A 17,540-nucleotide genomic window follows, 5' to 3' on the forward strand; every position below is an offset into this window, starting at 1 on the left:
CTTACAAAGGTACACAACATACCAAAAAGTGTGCGAAATAAAAAGTGAAAAATAAGGCACATAAAATGGAGCCAGAAGTGAAAGGCATTTCCTTAAACGCACCCCATAGAGTCCAATGCACTTGGCTACAAGTGGGACCAAAATTTGTCTCTCAGATTTCTAGCAGTCATGCTCAAAAGGGAGCTCTGTATAAAATTCAATGTCTGTCACATGCAAGACAAAAAAAATTTTTTCTTTGTTCAACAGATTGGTCAACTTTTCTTAAGAGTGAGACCACTAAGAAATTTCTCCAGAGAATCCTCATGAACATTGGGTAATAGAACCAAGTTCTAGTCACAGCCATATATATATGTGGATATTTAACAGACATTAGATAGTAACACTCTTCTATACTATATTGTAGATGCCTATGAATATATGTTAAATGGATGAATATGCCTTTATGTAAGTGCAAAATTATATGAAACTATGGGTTCCTATCTACATAAATAGGCTATTTGGTGTACACACAATACTAAACACACATGTGGGCAGTTGCACACACCTGTACATCTGAGTCCATTATGGATATAAGTATAGAAATTATTATTCATTCCGTAATCGAGTCTTGTTGAGTTTCTTTAAAGAAAGAGGCCTACTTCTGCCTGGGAAGCATCTCTCTCTGGCTTCCTGAGAGCGCTGCATTCCGCATGCACCTAACTCTGTGTCTGGGCCCACCCTCAGCTCTTTGATGAGGCTTTCTAGCTATTCCTACTTAAGTAATTTGTCTTTTCCAAACATCTAAAAAAATTAGAAGTTAGCTTTATCTCTTTCTTCATCTTCTACCACGTGGTTAGTCTTCCTGGTGTTGTCTGAGGCACCTCTGACCTCAAGAACAAAGTTCTCCTTTTCTCTTGTTTTCTCTTCTGCTTCTCCTACCTCTCTGATGGCAGTAGTCAACGTCTCTCTAGCAGTTGAGAAGAGTAGGGGACCACTGTCTTCCTCTGCCCACTTCTTGGGTGAGCTCATTCCTTCAGACTCTGTCATTCTTCCTCTTTTCAATCAGGTATTCGTAACTGATGTCCACGGACCTTTTACTTGGCTTTTTGGTGGGTATCTGCGAAGCCTCTGAAACATAAAACACCTGCTTTCATCAGATTTTCTAAATGATACATTACTCAGATTAGGTGTTTGTATTTTCTTCCATAACTTCAACAGGACCCATATGACTCTCTGTCTGAATAGCCAACCGTCTGAATATCTAACATCCACACCCATATTTCCAACTGGTCACCCCAGACGGCTTCCTTCAGCTTCTCTGAATCTGAGCATGTGTAATAGACTCGTTATTGGCTTCCCTAATTACAGGACCTCCTCTCTCTGAGCCTTCTCTCGTATCACTTTCAGAGTTACCTGATCATATCATTTCGCTGCTTCCAAACTGCCAAGGAATCCCCAGACGCCTACAGAATAAAGTGCAAACTCGTCAACGTTGTGCCCCTTCACAACTGGACCTCAGCTGTCCAGCCTAGCCTCTGGCTGTGCCCTCCCAGGCACCTGACCTCCTCAGTTGCACCGTGCCACTCTTGGTAATTGCTGTGCCCAGTGCCCTTGGAAGCCTCGGTGCTATTGCTTGTGCACTTCCTTCCGCCTGCCATCTCTTTTCAGCTGGTAAACACACAAAGGCCCAGTTTTACCCAAAGCACGTCAGACCGGCAAGTCACCCCGGAGGGTACGTACACGGCTACGTCCCAGGTGCAGAGGGGTGCAAACGCACTTTTCACGATCTGCCTGCTTGTGCTTGGAGAACCGATCGGCTACCACAGCTTCCACTCTGTTGCCTAACATTTATTCATCCATTACAGATATGTTCACTGGTGTCAGATGCTGTCCTCGGCACTGAGCATTGGGTAGAGAACAAGAGAGACAAGATCCTCATTCACAGGAGCTTACAGACAGTCAGGAATCAAGTCAAATGAACAAAGACACCACGATTTTACACTCTTGATTTCCAGGAGCTGGGTTAACCCCACCCTAATGGGGACACCATGAAGTGTCCCAGTTGAGGCCCCCACATGGATCTGTGAGGACGCAGCTGCCACATTTAGGGGCGCACAGCTCCAGAGGAGAGTGACGAGAGATGGAGAGGGAAAGGAAGGAGCCAACTTGGAACCATCCTTCACTCTCCTGCTGAGTGCTGGCCTCACTATTTTGCTGTTGTGCTGGCTGTCCCATGCAACAGCACACTGAGCCCTGGAAATTCCTGCTGCTGCTCCACTCGGACCAAGGCTAGAGGAACTGCCCTTAGAGAAGCAGCCTTGGTTCGCTCCGTGCCTGTGAGCTGGGGGCTTGTGGTGGGACGCCTGCTCGTTTCTTTCTCCTTGGTATCTTCTCGTGGATGCAGCGGCATACCTCCCGGGGAGCCTCTCTGACTATGGGCCAGCCATGATGGACAGTATTCTGTCTCCTTGAGGCCCCCCCCGAATTCTCCAAAGGGGATTTCATGAATGTCCTATAATTATATTGTAAGATAGCTCATCTCAGATACAGACCCTAATTGCGAATATCCGTTCTTAATTTCAGCTGCTTTGAAGGACGCTTGCCAGAGCCCCTCCCCCACAGAGTCAGCTTTATTTATATCACACAGCCCATATTTTTGACTTTGGACTTTTTTTAGGCTGCTAACAGAACAAACAAATAGAGATCCCTGTTGTCTCATGGCTTTTACTCTCCTCAGATGGGTGCCCCTGAAGGGCTTTGAACAGAGGAGGAATGGGACTTCTGCTTTAATGGGGTCACTAGGTCGCTGAGTTCCAAAGTAACTCATGAGAGGGGAGGAATGAAGGTTCTCGTGGAAGTGGCCTTCATAATTTCCAATTTCTAGGTCAACCAGGCCAGCGGCTTTCCAATTGCTTTGAACATTACCTCCTGAGACAGAGTGTGACTCGGATGTACACTGACGCCACACGTGAAACCGAAACACAAGCTGCGTGAAACACAATCCTTTCAGATATGTATATTTCTTAATGACATTACAAAATGAATTCTGGTCAGGACCCACGAAATTGATCCATTACTGGGTTGGGATCATAGTTTACGAAATGCAGCTCCTCGGCCTACCTGTCATGATCACAACAGATCTTGATATTTACCTCTGGAAAAGGGAACTGGCTGGCTCCGCCTGTGGGGGGCGGGAATCTTCATTGTTTCTCCTTTCATGACTTTAATTTTTGTATTAGGTGCAAGCACCTATTTAATAAATAAATCCTATTTTGAAACATTCTGGCAGAGCACGCACTTTCTGATTCTGACCTGCATGGCTTTAAAAAACCAGAGGCTGGGGCCAGCAAAGGTGAGTTGCCAGTGAATCTGTTTTGTTCAAGTTTATGAAAAAAAGAATCGAACAGTATGTTTTCCACAAATACTTGGGAGGCAGAATGGCACAGTAGTTAAAAGTACAAGGTCTGGAGTTCAACTGATTTCGCATTTCAGCCCTCATGCCTCCTGCTAATGTGACCCGGAGCAAGTTAACTTCTCTAAGCCTCAGTTTTCCTGTCTGGAAAAATGGACACAAACAAGGCCTACCTCAGGGGACTTTGCTAAAGGATGATATGGCGTGGCCTATGCCTAGCACGCAGTAACCATTGAGGATATATTTTGAGCGACGACTCTGTGCCAAGTTGTGGGCATACCCAACTGAATGCTTTGAGAACCTAGTAAGGGCCGAGCGATCACACCAAAGGGACAGTACCATAGCTCTTGACTGATAGGGAGCCAACTCAGAGGAAGTGAGGTCTGGGTTAGTATGCAAAAGGTAAGATGAATAGTGAGCAGAACAGAGAGGGGAGGGGAGGATGGGGGAGGAGAAGAGAGGAGGCAGGGAGGGGAGGGAAGGGGAGGGGCGTGGAGGGGAGGAAGGGAGAGGGGAGAGGGGGAGGGGAGAGTCTTTCAGAGAAAAGGAAGATGTGGAAGTGAGGAGAAGGGAGAGCGAGAGGTTTGCTGAACTACGACACTCGACACTCGGGAACTTACTCTGATTCTCCCTGCCCCTGCCAATGCATAAATAAGGTTTTCAAGTCTGAGTTAATCTTATTGCCTTGGCAGAATCTGAGAGGCTTCACACCTTGAAGAGTTCCCCATGAGCTCTTAAAATCCCCTCCACTTTGGACGTGATTTAATTAACACCACTCTTCAAGTCTGCCTTTGGGTGCTTGAAATGAACTGTTGAAAAAGGACCGAGTTAATTAAAACCCAACACTGGGCTCCTTTTCAAAAGGCCGGCATTGCAAACAGAAGGGCAATAACTTAAATGCTAAATCTAGTTTTGTAATGCAACCACTATTTTTAAAACCCCTATTGTGCACCCAGCACCATACCCTCATTAATGCTACTTAATAATTTAACGCGTACAAAGACAAATGGGCAAAAGATGGAAAAAAACCGTTCATAGAAAGATTCAAATGGCCTGGACCAGTCAAAGGATGTGGTTTTCTGGGTACAAAAACTGTTTAATATGCACTCACAAAAGTACTGTCATGTACTGTAATAAGTATAGTATTGAAATGAAAAAGCCTGATTATTAATAGATGCATGTGAGCAGTGGAGAAAATCATTGTACATTAATGGGGGTGAGTGCTTTTCACACTGGGATCATCTGCAGACACAGTTAAGAATCTAAAAGAAAATTTTTTTCCCTTTAAAAGGGGTCCTACTTCGCTCATATTTAGGAAATACTAATGTAACTTCTTTCACACACAACTTACAAGCGATAGGTGGGGTTCTTGACAACCAACCCCACTGCTCCTACCAAAGCTCAGTCTCCCCTCCCCAGTGTGGGGGGTATCTCTTTATCCAATCTGATTCTTTGTTGTGGGAATAGAGTGAAACTCCTCTGGGCAGAGAGCAGTCTTAGGAAAGTACAAACTGAGACAGACTACTCGTCTTCCGTGTTCCTCTGGTTTTGGAAGTAGGAAGTGAGGCTCTGTCGGCCCCACGAAGAAGGTGTATCTTTGACCTTGCGGGTAATTGCGTTCCCTGAGTGCAGACTCAGTGTTTCATGAATAACAGAGTCACACCCAGGAGAGCATCATGACAATTAGAAATGCACTGACTAAAACACAAAGCTCAAAGCTTAAGTTTTTTTTTTTAAGATTTTATTTATTTATTTGACAGAGATAGAGACAGCCAGCGAGAGAGGGAAACAAGCAGGGGGAGTGGGAGAGGAAGAAGCAGGCTCATAGCGGAGGAGCCCGATGTGGGGCTCGGTCCCATCACGACGGGATCACGCCCTGAGCCGAAGGCAGATGCTCAACTGCTGTGCTACCCAGGCGCCCCTCAAAGCTTAAGTTTGCTGCAAGTATTGATCGAGATTGATCTGCCCCTATGCCTAATTGGCAACTGACTCGAACATTTTGGTCAAAGAAATTTCCCAGCATCCATCCAAATCATGGCCAAAATTTACTGTAAAAGAAAACCGTCTCTTTTGTTTCATATTGCTTTTTTTTTTCCTGTACCTTGCATCAAACTGAGGATACTTTGAACCAAGTGTGCAGCTGGAGAAGCCTGCATTATGGCTTCATAAGTAGGGATAGAGACCTCATTGCCAACCAAGTTCGTCAACCGGGTGTTCAGCTTAATTGAGTTCAAATTAATCAGTGAAAACCACTGCCATATGTTGTGATAAATCCAGTCAGCACCCATTTAGGTGTGATTTTTCTAGTATCCCAGAAGTGAGGCTTTGCTCCTTGAGAAAGGTTACCCCATGCTGGACCTTCATTTGGCCCAGGCAGGTGTGATCCCACTGGAGTGGAACTGGTTTGACGTCAGAAGTTTGTATTTGGCCGGGGGGATAGGGGGAGGAATCTGGGTTAGACTTAAGATGGATAGAGACAAGTTACGTATAATCAATGTTGGCAGTTGTTTAGAAAGTCCTCTTAAAAATCTGAGTCATTATAACTTTTGTCCTGTTCCAGCCAGAGGGAGGTGATGGGTTGAGGAGGAGGTGGGGATGGGTGGTGGATGATTTTGCATCAGGCCTTCCCCATATTAGGGGCCATATTTTGATATTTGTGGGCCCCTTCCTCCACAAAAATATACTTTAAAAATGTATTTTATGGGGGTCCTGGGTGGCTCAGATGGTTAAGCATCTGCCGTCGGCTCAGGTCATGGTCTCAGGGTCCTGGGATTGAGCCCCGAGTCAGCTGGGAGCCTGCTTCTCCTTCTCCCTCTGCCCTTCCCCCTGCTTGTGCTCCCTGTTTCTCTCTTTGAAATGAATAAATAAAATCTTTAAAAAAATGTATTTTATGATTGTACTAGCATAAATATAAATATAGTCCAGGCTGGATTTGTTATTATATATTCATTCTTATCAATTTTTTTCCTTCAAATTTTGAAAGAAATTAAAACATTTTCATGGGCCTCAGCACTGTGGGCTCTAGGCACTTGCTGCTCCTGGGTTAGTCGGCCCTGGGAGTTAGGCTGTCTTCATGAAAGACAGAAGCTCTTTCTTGGCTCGAGGACAGTCAGTGGCTTCCGGCTGTTGAAAAATGTTGGTGTAAAATAAGGGACAGAGCAAGCTTTAGGAGGAGCTCCCTCTGTTCCTTTTGGACGTGCAGTAGGGAGGCACGGGAAAGATTACCTGCAGAGCAGTAAAGTGAGAAATGGGATGGAAAGTGAAGGCTTGCCTGGAGAGGAGAGGTAAAACGAGGGGCTCCGAAGGGTCATTCAAGGCCAGAGGGTCCAGGCTAGAAGGACCACAACAGTAGTACTTACCGACCAACTGGCTTAGCGGCTAAGGAATGTTTGTCCTATACCAGAAAGTAAGTACCTATTGCTTCCAAGTCAGACTTGAACTTGGGGCTCTTGTAGCTGAGGCTCAGCCAGAAAGGGTCTGACAGCTTTGAGCTACTGCAGAAAGTAGGCTCCACCCTGGGCACAATTGGTAGGAGGCAGAAACAAACAAGCAGACAAAAAAAGGGCTAACTGACATGTTAAACTATGCTGGGACAGATCTGAGGATCTTGTAGAATGCTTTTTACTTTTCCGTTTACCCTAAATGCCTAATGATGATTATATGAGCCAACATGGCGAGTACTTCCTACCCATCAATCCCTATGCCAACAAATAAATATACATTATTTTATTTCATCCTCACAAAAAGACCTTTATGATTTACCTTTGTTGTCCCCACCTTATCAATGGGGATTTAAGGCTCAGAAGGTTATGTAATTCACCCAGGGATGCATGGCTAGTGGAAGATGGGTCTGGTTTCAAGTCAGTGTGATTCTGGAGTTTATCACCATTTACCACACTGCCCACTCACAACTTGGTAGATTTTGCACCCCAGAACAGTTGAGTTTGTCGGCGATTACCCGCTACGAAATTCCGGATGGGGAACCAGTGCTAACCACATTGTCGAGGGTCTCAGTGAAGTGCTACTTTTCAGCTGTCTTACCAACCACAAGTTACAAACCGGAGCATCACAGGGATCAGAATTTTGGTCTGGTTATAGCCGCTCCCTGGTCCAGCGCAAGCTAGAACTGTCCCTAAAAAAGAGTTAGCCATTGATGTAGGGAGGGAGAGCCACTGACTTAAGCCTTCTTCAGACAGTACCCCAAGGTTTCAACGTAGGTTATCTGCAGAAGGAAAGTCTAGGCCTTGTGAATGTGCTACTAATATGCTGGTTACCTTTTTGCATCGGTTCTCACGTGACAGGTACCATAGCTCTTGAGTGTGTGGGTCTATACATGTGAATGGTTCCCGAACAGCTAAAACATTGTTCCCACTATGGTCTCTTCTCCATGATTCCTTTTTGTTTTTAGAGGCTTTGATCTTCTCTTGAAGAAATGGGGGATTATTAGATCAAGTGATTGAAGCATTATTCATTAGGGCTTTCTTGCTATAACCCCAAAGGTTTGATTTGTTTGTTTATTTACGTGAAAAGAGTTTTAGCTGTCGTCACACTTTCTTTTTTAAGTTTTCCCGACTGAGCTATAAATGGAATTGCATTCCAACATTAAAATCTACTCTCAACCAGTGTGAATATCCTTCGGGGGTGCCAGTATAAATATAGGTATTTGTTCCAACATGCTAAGTTAGGATGAAGACTGATGTAGACTTTTCTGGGTTTTGAATTATTTTGTCCAGTCCTCAAGTGCCTAGCCTGGACCCCCCTTTCCTGGAGCATTCCAGAAAGCCAGTGTTCTCAGTATCTTCCAACCTTGTTGCCATACCCATCCCACTTACAGCTTCTGATACAGACCTGGTCCTGAGAAAAAGGGTCCCTCACTTCCTTGCTCTCAACTCAGGCAAATCACATGCTAGAAATTTCTGTCTCAGCGGTGCTGCTTTTCTTCCTGGTCCCCAGCTTCTCTGGAAGACTCAGAGGTGACACACGAACGCTTTTTCTTGCTATTCCATTAGTGCCCTGCACTTCCTTGTACTCTTCCAGGACCTTTGAGGACCATTTTTTATTTCTACTTCGTGTGCTGTCTGGCATTTCTGCCAGCCCCGGAGCACGTACCAATCCTGTTCTTGCAAACAAGGGGTACACACAGGAGGAGTCAGATGACCACCTCCTCAGGATACCTGTAACACGAACCTTTAACGGGGGCTAGACGTAAGGAAAGACGTGGAAATGCACCCAGTAGGATGGCTCACCTACTTTCTAGCTTCTGCTACAAAAAATCGTGATCGGTCCAGGTTCCTGAAAAATAACTGTGTCCCATCCTCTTTCATGCTGTGGGGAAAGGTTTTTCCTCGACTCAGACTTATGTTCTTGCCCTTGTCACTTGGAGACAGGGGACTGAGCTGCCCGAGACTGACAGCAGTCTTCATATTTTTTATGCCACAACTTTACTAGGGTCATATATCCCAAACCTACGACAGGCTTCTGAGAGTGGGGGACGACTTCTGACTCACAGCGTCAAGGCCCCAGGTGTTCGGCAGGTGCAGCTTTACCTGAACGCTAAGTCTTTGTGGACTGACATGAATAGGAGGACAGCTAAAGAAATTAGGCTTTCAAAAGATGGTCTGAAGCAATCTTTCGGTCCCTGGTATTCAGGGTTTCATCCTCCCTCAACCAAGGCTGGTCAACCAAGCGCACTGCACTTTGATGGGCAGGCCAGCCGCCACTTACAGATCGGAGGTGCCCCTTGTTTTGCGTAAATTTCATCTGGATGGGGAAGAAACAGATAACCCTCTCTTGTCTTCTCTGCCCCGATTCTCACCTTGTGCTTCATGAGGGACATGCCTATAGTCACAGGTACGTACCAAGCACAACAGGATCCCAAAAAAGAATAGAACTCAGGGAAATGGCTGCCAGTTTACCAGGCTCCTTCTCCCCCCCCCCTTTTTTAAAAACTCCTTTGGAAAGCTATTGAAGTCTAGATGTTTCTTAAGGAGGTTTAACTCAGAGATCTGAGCCAGGGCTGATCCGGAGGACTCAGGAGGGTCTTATCAGTTGTAACATTGACCTTAGGAGATGAATCCTGTTCTTGGTATGGCTGGAAGGCCCAGCACTCTGACACCTCCAAACCCTATGGACATTGAAAGATGGACTGGTTTTCTGGGGGAGATTTAGGGTTGTGGGGGTCCTCTGGAAACACACTAGACTCAGTCTTCATGACTGGAGACTACCTGACACAGAGCAGTTCTAGGCTCTCAGGGCTGAGGGGTGGGGAATCCCAAACCTTCCTGAATTTTTCCCGGGATTTCAGTAGATGGGTGGTGTCTCTTGGTTCACAACGGACTTTCCATTTTTGTGTCTTTATTATTCACAAGAGTCCTTCCCAAGGCACAGAGATAAGTGACTTGTCTTGGGCTGCAGGGTGAGTCATTAACAAATTGAGAATTGCGCCGTGCCTTCAAAGTCTAACTTGGCCCCTTGACCAAAACAGCATTGAGTCTTTCTTGAAAAGATCAAGTCACAGGTGGTAAATCTTTGGTCTCTGCCTTTGTTCATCTTATTTTTAGTTACTAGCAGGTATTATTTGAAAAGTCTGTTAACCTTCATAATTGATCTGCATCATACAATTTTATTTTTATATGCTCCTTTTCTGCTGAGTTGTTTCATGTAAAAATACAGAAATCCATGTAATAAAAAATAAAATGACATATCAAGATTGTCTATACCCTGGAAACCATCCCTGCTATAGCCCTTGCTCTGGGCTGCACCTGTTCCCATAGTTAAGGGAAGCAAGTACTCAGCTCAATGTCTAAGAGCAATTCTCGTTCTGATCTTGAATATGCCATTTTTGGTTTTTTCACAGGGACTTGTCTATATAAACTGGAAGCATGCATTCAGACTATGAACATAAATGTCAAAAATCTGTGGAATTTCATAGCTTGTTTTGCTGAGAAAAAAATCCCTAAGAACATTGATCAGAAATCTGATGAATTTCTGGAGGGGCCAGAAGGTCTCAGAGGTACACCCCTCTTCCCTCTCCTTCTTTGGAGATGCACCAGCCAAGACAGCCTAAAACTAGTTTCCAAAGAGGTCAGGGGCCATCAGACTTTGAGTTTTGTAGAGTTTTCCTTAGCTTTTAAGTAAACGTTGTTAGGTTGTTAGTTCAATGGTTTGTTTCTTTGCTTTGCGCACCAGACGGGTCACTCCTGAAATCCTGGTCTGCCCAGCAGCGCTGTACTTAGTAACATCTGGGATAACTTCCTTCTCACTTAATCTTGACTGAACTCCACGCTCTCCAGTTAGATACGTGGTACAGTTAAACACCATTAATCCACACTCACTCCTTTTAGAGATTAGTCATTCCAGAGGTACGAGATGAAGCTTACTATTTTAAAAAACATTCGTATGAAGAAACTGTTTATTAAGCCTAAGTATATGATTGTAGGAGCAAAGAGCTCAACTGCTAAGAAGAAAACTCTTTGAAGATCCAAATACTTTTTAAAGTTGTGGCTACTAATTACAGGGAAGTTGAACAAAGTAGACTGAGCAACATTCTAAAAGGATTTTCAATTAATATGTCCTGTGAAGTTAAAAAATAGAAATAACACAAAACTCCATATCCTTAAAGATATTCTATAGATGAGACTTTTTTTTAAATAAGGCATTGGCCTTCTTTACATCAATTGGTCCAAACTTGAGAAGTTTAGCCAGATGTCATAATGTTATAAGGTTTGGAGGGACAGAATGAATCATGATTTCTGAGGGCAGTCTCAACCTCTGGGATTTGAGTGTGGTCTTCAAATGCACGAGTCTCTTCAGGTGCGTGCATGTGTGTGTGTGTGTGTAAAGGTGTGCACCCACGCAGGTGTGTGTGTGCTATGGTGACAGATGTTTGGTCCTGAAGGCGCTTAATGGAGCAGACCCAGGGAAGGGAACAAAGGCAATCGAAGTTACCCACAGAAAAGAGGAAAGAAATCATCTCAAAAATTTGAAGTTAAGTAAAAGAGAGACTTTGCAGCGTAGAAAAAACATGGAGGGAGGTTAGAGGCACATGTAACTTCATCAGAAGTATTAAGATCCTTGACGGAATAAAAAATGGAACCCACCAGAATAGAATTTCTGAAATAGTTACTTCTCCATTTGCATAGGGTCTATGTTTGGGGATAATAAATGAGTTTTGAGGTTTGTCACTGAGAATAAGAGGCCTGTATTATATTCCTGACTCTGGCAATGAGGAAAAAAACCCAATTCAACCAATTTTTAGGGAGAACACAGACATGCAAAACTTCTCTGAGAACTTTTGTTGTAGTTAGTAGAATCTTTCTTATTTTTCCTTCTTTCTTTGATGCTGGCAAATTGCCTCATTCCTCTGAGGCTGATTTAAAATGACAGATGTGGACACCACATACCTGCTTCATCTTTATCTTACACTGACTATTGGTATTCTGAGGATGAATGGACACTATTCCAAAACAGATTATTTTTGTGGCTGTCTGGTGTTCTTTGTCCACAGGGATGACCCTTTCCCACATTATTTGAATACTTCTACTTCCAGATATAATTTGTCATTTCATAGTTTCATGGCCACTTCCAGCTCTCGGATAAGCCAGTCTGCCCATCCATCTCCTGCTGGTGCAGCAACGGCGTGCCACCAGGCTAGCCAGAGGCTCTGCTGCCATAGCTTAGGACCATGTGGCTGGGGACAGAGGCTTCGGCAAAACTTTCTCTTTCCAGCATGCCACCAAGTGGACACATAACAAAATGATATCATCGGGGTTCCTCCAAAAGTAGCTTCCTCACTCATTGGCTCCAAGGCCTGGAATTCCTATTGAAAGAGCCAAATACATATGGTACGTGTATGAATTGAAGCCTTCTAAAATAGGGCTACTCAAGTTAGAGAACGAGTAAATGGGAAACCTGGGACCGGATCTCGATCTTTTGTCTTCACATTTAGTGTTTTTACTACTAACCAGGCTGCTTCCTCCATAAAATATTCTACCCTAAGAAATATTTTAGCACAATTAGTTCAGCAGATTAATGGCCTTCAACAGATAAACTGTCCCTATTTAGAACACATTCTAGAGCAGATGTGTGTGGATGTGTTTTCCCCAAGTTTTTATAATGAATTTCAGAAAGAGAGAGAAGTTGAAAGAACAGTACATGGAACATCCATCTACCTTCTGCCTGGTCTTTACGACTATTAACAGTTTGCCCTCTTTGCTTCTTTCTTTTAAAAAATAATTGGTAGTGGCACCTGGGTGGGTCAGTCCGTTAAGTGTCTGCTTCTGCTCAGGTCATGATCTCTGGGTCCTGGGATCGAGCCCGGTGTCGGGCTCCCTGCTTAGAGGGTAGTCTGCTTCTCCTTCTCCCTCTGCACCCGCCCCCTACTCGTGCTTTCTTTCTTTCTGTCTCTCAAATAAATAAATCTTTAAAAATAAATAAATAAAAACTAAAAATAATTTGTAGATATCGTGATACTTTACCCCTAAACACATCAGCCTAAATCCCCTAAGTATAAGGACACGCCCCATATACCCATAATTTTCATTTAAAACAACAATAATTCTATAATAATATCTAATAATTAGTCTATAGTCCCTTTTTTCCTCAGTTGTCTAGTTCCGGTTCAAATGTTCTCAATTCCCCTAAAAATGTCTTTTACAGCTCTTTTCTCTAGAAGTAGGATCCAGACTAGAATCACTCACTGGCCTTGGTCATTATATCTCTTTAATTTCTTTTAATGTAGACCTGCATTTACATACAGTAGCTATTAGCCAGATGTAGCTGGTAAGCACTTGAAATGTGGCTAGTCCAAACTGAGGTGTCTTTACCTAAAAAAAAAATTTTTTTCATGTCATCTCTGCACCCAATGTGGGGCCTGAACTCACAGCCCTGAGATCAAGAGTTGCATGCTGTACTGACTGAGCCAGCCAGGCGCCTCTGAGATGTCCTTTAAGTGCAAAACATACATCAAATCCTGAAGGCTTAGCATAAAATATGGAATGTAAAATATCTCATTAGCATGATTTTAATGTTGATGTGTTGAAATAATATTTTGGCTAACTGAGTTAAATAAAATATGTTATAAAAATTGGTTTCATCTATTTATTTCTTAAATGTGACCACCAGCAGATTAATAATGACATATATGGTTTACATTGCGTTTCTATTGGGCAGAGCTGGTTCTAGAATGTACCACGTTCCTTTCTGCCCTATGACATTGACTTAAATGTTTGACAGTTCTTTTAGAATATGACAGATATAGTTTAGTGGGAAAGAAAGGGCTAAGAAAAACCAGCAGGAAGGGCTACTTCTTGGGAGGGCCTGGATGGATGTCCTGATGGGAGGAACCCCAATGAATTTGCTGAAAGAAGGTGCTGCAAATATCCCTCCACGCCATGCATTTGCTCGGCCTAGCCAGTGGATTGACCTTTGCTCTATCTGCCTCCTTCATATAGATTCGAAAGTGTCTGAGGATTCACTTTCATGTCATATTTTAATTTTTCTTTTTTTTCCCCTCGTGGAATTTTTTCCCCTCAGTTTTCTTTCTTTTTCCTTTCTGTGCCTGCTCACTTCTAAATTCATCCTCTCAGCTTACTGTGCTCTGCAGTGCTGTTTTAGCCATCTCCCAGGAGTTCCTGGAATTGTTGCCCTGGGTAGATCAAGGGGTGTTAGAGACGGAGCAGGCTGTAGGCAGGACCTCCCCTTAACTCTCCCCCTCCCCACTGCGGCCAACAGCTGACCCTGGGGCCACCTCCCTGCCAGGACGGTCAGGCAATGGGTCATCAGACATCTCGCTTTGAAGACAGCAACTTTTCATTTTTTTATTACAAAAGTTATGTGTGTTCATCTTAGTAAAGATGTGAAATACAGATAAGGAAAAAATGTTCTTACTCTGGCCTGACCGTATACCATCGGCTAGTTTGGCGGCTATTCCCAGCATGGCGGCCATCTTCCTGAAGCTCCAACGTTCATTTCCTACTGCTGATCTAACAGTTACTCCAAATTTAGGGACTTAAAGTGACACAAATTTATAACCTCACCATTGAGCAGGTCACAAGTCTGAGTTGAGTCTCATGGGCTAAAATCGCACGTTGACATGTTCCTTCTGGAGGCCCCAGGGGAGAATCCGTTTCCTTAACCTTCCCAGCTTCTAGAAGCTGCTGGCACTCCTTGGCTTGTGGACACATCCTCCATCTTCACAGCTCAGCACTCCGATCTTACTTCATTGCCAGATCACCTTTTTCTGACTATGTCCCTCTTGCCTCGTTTTACGAGGACCCTTGTGACCACACTACGCCTACCAGGATAACCTCCCCATCTCGAGATCTCTCATGTCTACCTGCAAAATCCCTTTTGCCATGTAAGGTAACAGACTGACAGGTTCCAGGAATTAGGTCATGGACATTTCAGGGGGGGGGGGGTCCACTCTTCTATCACACCTTCCCACCCTCAAAACACATTCTGCTGTTTGTCTGCACTTATGTACACGCAAATGGTTATTGTTACGATATCAGGAATAGGGAGAAGTGGGTTTTTTTGCTGTTTTGTGGGAGAAAAGAAAAAGCAGAAGGGGAGAATGGAAGGTTTGGTGAGGTCTATTCTAGTTCTGGCTGGAGTACTGGACTTGAGACCTGCTGGAGAGGCAGTGATGACCAGAAATGGATGGAACTATGTAGAAAAGACTCTGTGCCTCTGGGCACATGGACCTGCTTTAGGACCAGGAAAAAAATGTGGCTCAGAGTTAACTCTCTAGTCAAGAACCCAGCAGATTTCCCATGCACTGGGGATGGAAGCATGGGGGCAGCTGGCGAGGACAGTGTGGCAGGGACACGCTCGTTCTTTGGTGGCAGTGGCAGAGGTTGTGCATGAGAGAGGGCTGGGAGGGGAGGGAAGGGACAGGTGCATGACACAGGTCACCTATAGATCATGGGACAATGATGCCCCATTTAGAGGCTCCCAGAAAGTCCTCCTATGACACAAATGGAGATATTAGAGGCTGAACGTGTGTGTGTGTGTGTGTGTGTGTGTGTGTGTGTTCCATTTAGCAGTATATCTTGATCACTTTTTCCACGTAAGTAATTTCCTTCTGTGATAGATGGGACTTCCCCATATTCCATGTTTGGAGATGTGCCAGTACTTGTTCAACTACTCCTTTCTTGCTAGGGTTCCCAATTTTCCATTTAAAGTCATACTATGGTGAACATTCTTGAAGCTTCCACAAATCCACGATTACTTCCTTAGGATAACTTACCTGAAAGTGGACTTGCTGTCTCAAGGGTACAGGAATCATTCTGAGGCTTTTGAAGTATGAAGTACAGTTTCCTTATCTGTAAAAGGAAAGGGTGAGGTGAAATTGGTGGCTTTCAAGCTCTTTTCTTTTCTTTTCAGCCAACAGACTCTGCCAGCAGAAACTTTTGCAGCAGCTGGGAAGTAAATAAATCTGAGGTGAACCCACTGCGGTGGAGCGGGGCTGGGCGCATCTGTTTCTGCCTCCCCAGCCCCTCGGCTGCCAGAGGCTCGGAGGAAACTTCAGGTCTCTGAGACACACAGGCTGCAAACCACAGGGCAAGGTGACCTCACATTCCTTTCCACTGACTCCTCTGCTATCAGGTGCTTTGATTGAACTGCCAGCAGTCTAGACCCTGCTGAGATCACTGTCGCTGGGTCCCCGCCAGACCCCTCCCCTCCCCCAAGAGGTGGTCGGTAGGTACTTGTTAATCTTAGATGGCAGCCAGTTCACAACAGGCCAGAAGCAAGGAGGGGTCCCACAGGTCACACCTGCTGGAGGGAGGTGACTGGGGAGCCTGGATGTGATAGATGAATTGGGGAAATTCCTGTGACTCAGAACTCGGGGAATGTAGACAGTACAGAATAAAAATATAATTCTAAATATACAGGTGACTTTGGGAATATCAAATCCAACCTCCTCTTTCTGCGGATGAGAGACACGGAACTAGAGAAGGCAAAGGTTTTGTCCCAATGCACACAGCAACTCGGTAGCAAAACCCAGCATCCTGCAAGCTACCTATGTCCTCTCCTGCTTTTACTACATTTGAACGTCCCTCCCTCCCCATAAAGGGAAAAGGACAGAAGGGAGAAGAAACCAACATTTAAAACACCAAGGATGTGCCAAACAATGATCGATGCCTCCCGTGACTTTGCTCACCCTGCCAGGAGGGAGCATTATGCCGTCTTGCATCTCTGACACCAAAGACCATCCTTCTCCAACGTGGATCTATTTTGCTAACTTAGAGAGGTACCTGTTGCCTACATATCAGATTGCAGAGGACTTTGGGAAGTAATTTTGAGACCAAATAAAGTAAAAGATGATAAACAAGACCTGATAACAGACAAAACTCTAAATAGGATCTAGAGGTAGCAATTTGATCCAGACACATCAACTTGAGAACAGGTATGACCTGAAACTCTGCCGAGAACATGTCCTTGGAGATGCTTTCTTGGCATGAAAGTTGGTGCTATGGGGAAAGGTCTTGCACATAAAGAGAAATCCTCTGCCTCAAATCAGATTCCTCTGGGAAATACCATCTAGTGTTCGACGCTGTAGGGCCCTCGCTGAATGGGAAACCCAAGGTATTCTTCATAAGAATGGGAGGCTTGGGTCCAAATCTCCAGTCATTCAGAACACGTGGGCCCCCAAACTGGGGAGTTGAGGATAGGTGCATAGTTACCATGAGTTTGAACTTGAGCACCTGTTTTCATCCAACTCGGATCTACTGGAGGTCTTGCCATGATGGGGAGCAGGAGAAGGGGGCATTCTAGGCCTTCTCCATCAATGTCGAACTGTCTTGGAAGTTTACAATGCTATAGATCGGAGTTCATAGGCATGAGTTACAAGAACACTAGGAAAACTCTTAAGTTGACTGATGGGATTTGGTGTCTTTTGCACAAAAGCGGTATGACTCAGGAGGTCCACTGTATTGCAGTTCATGAGCCCAAGTTTTCATGAGTAAAACAGCCTTCAAACTTTCTCTTGAATGTAGCTCGAGTCCTACTCTGCTTCCCCACTTCTTGAATGGATTCCAAAGCCACTTCCCTTTGCCCAAGTCACATAAGAGTAGCTTTTTTTTTTTTTTAAATATAATTCTAAATATACAGGTGACTTTGGGAATATCAAATCCAACCTCCTCTTTCT

Source organism: Ursus americanus, chromosome 36 (genome assembly GCF_024610735.1).
Source record: "Ursus americanus isolate L20-20 chromosome 36, mUrsAme1.1.p, whole genome shotgun sequence".
Taxonomy (NCBI): Eukaryota; Metazoa; Chordata; class Mammalia; order Carnivora; family Ursidae; genus Ursus; species Ursus americanus.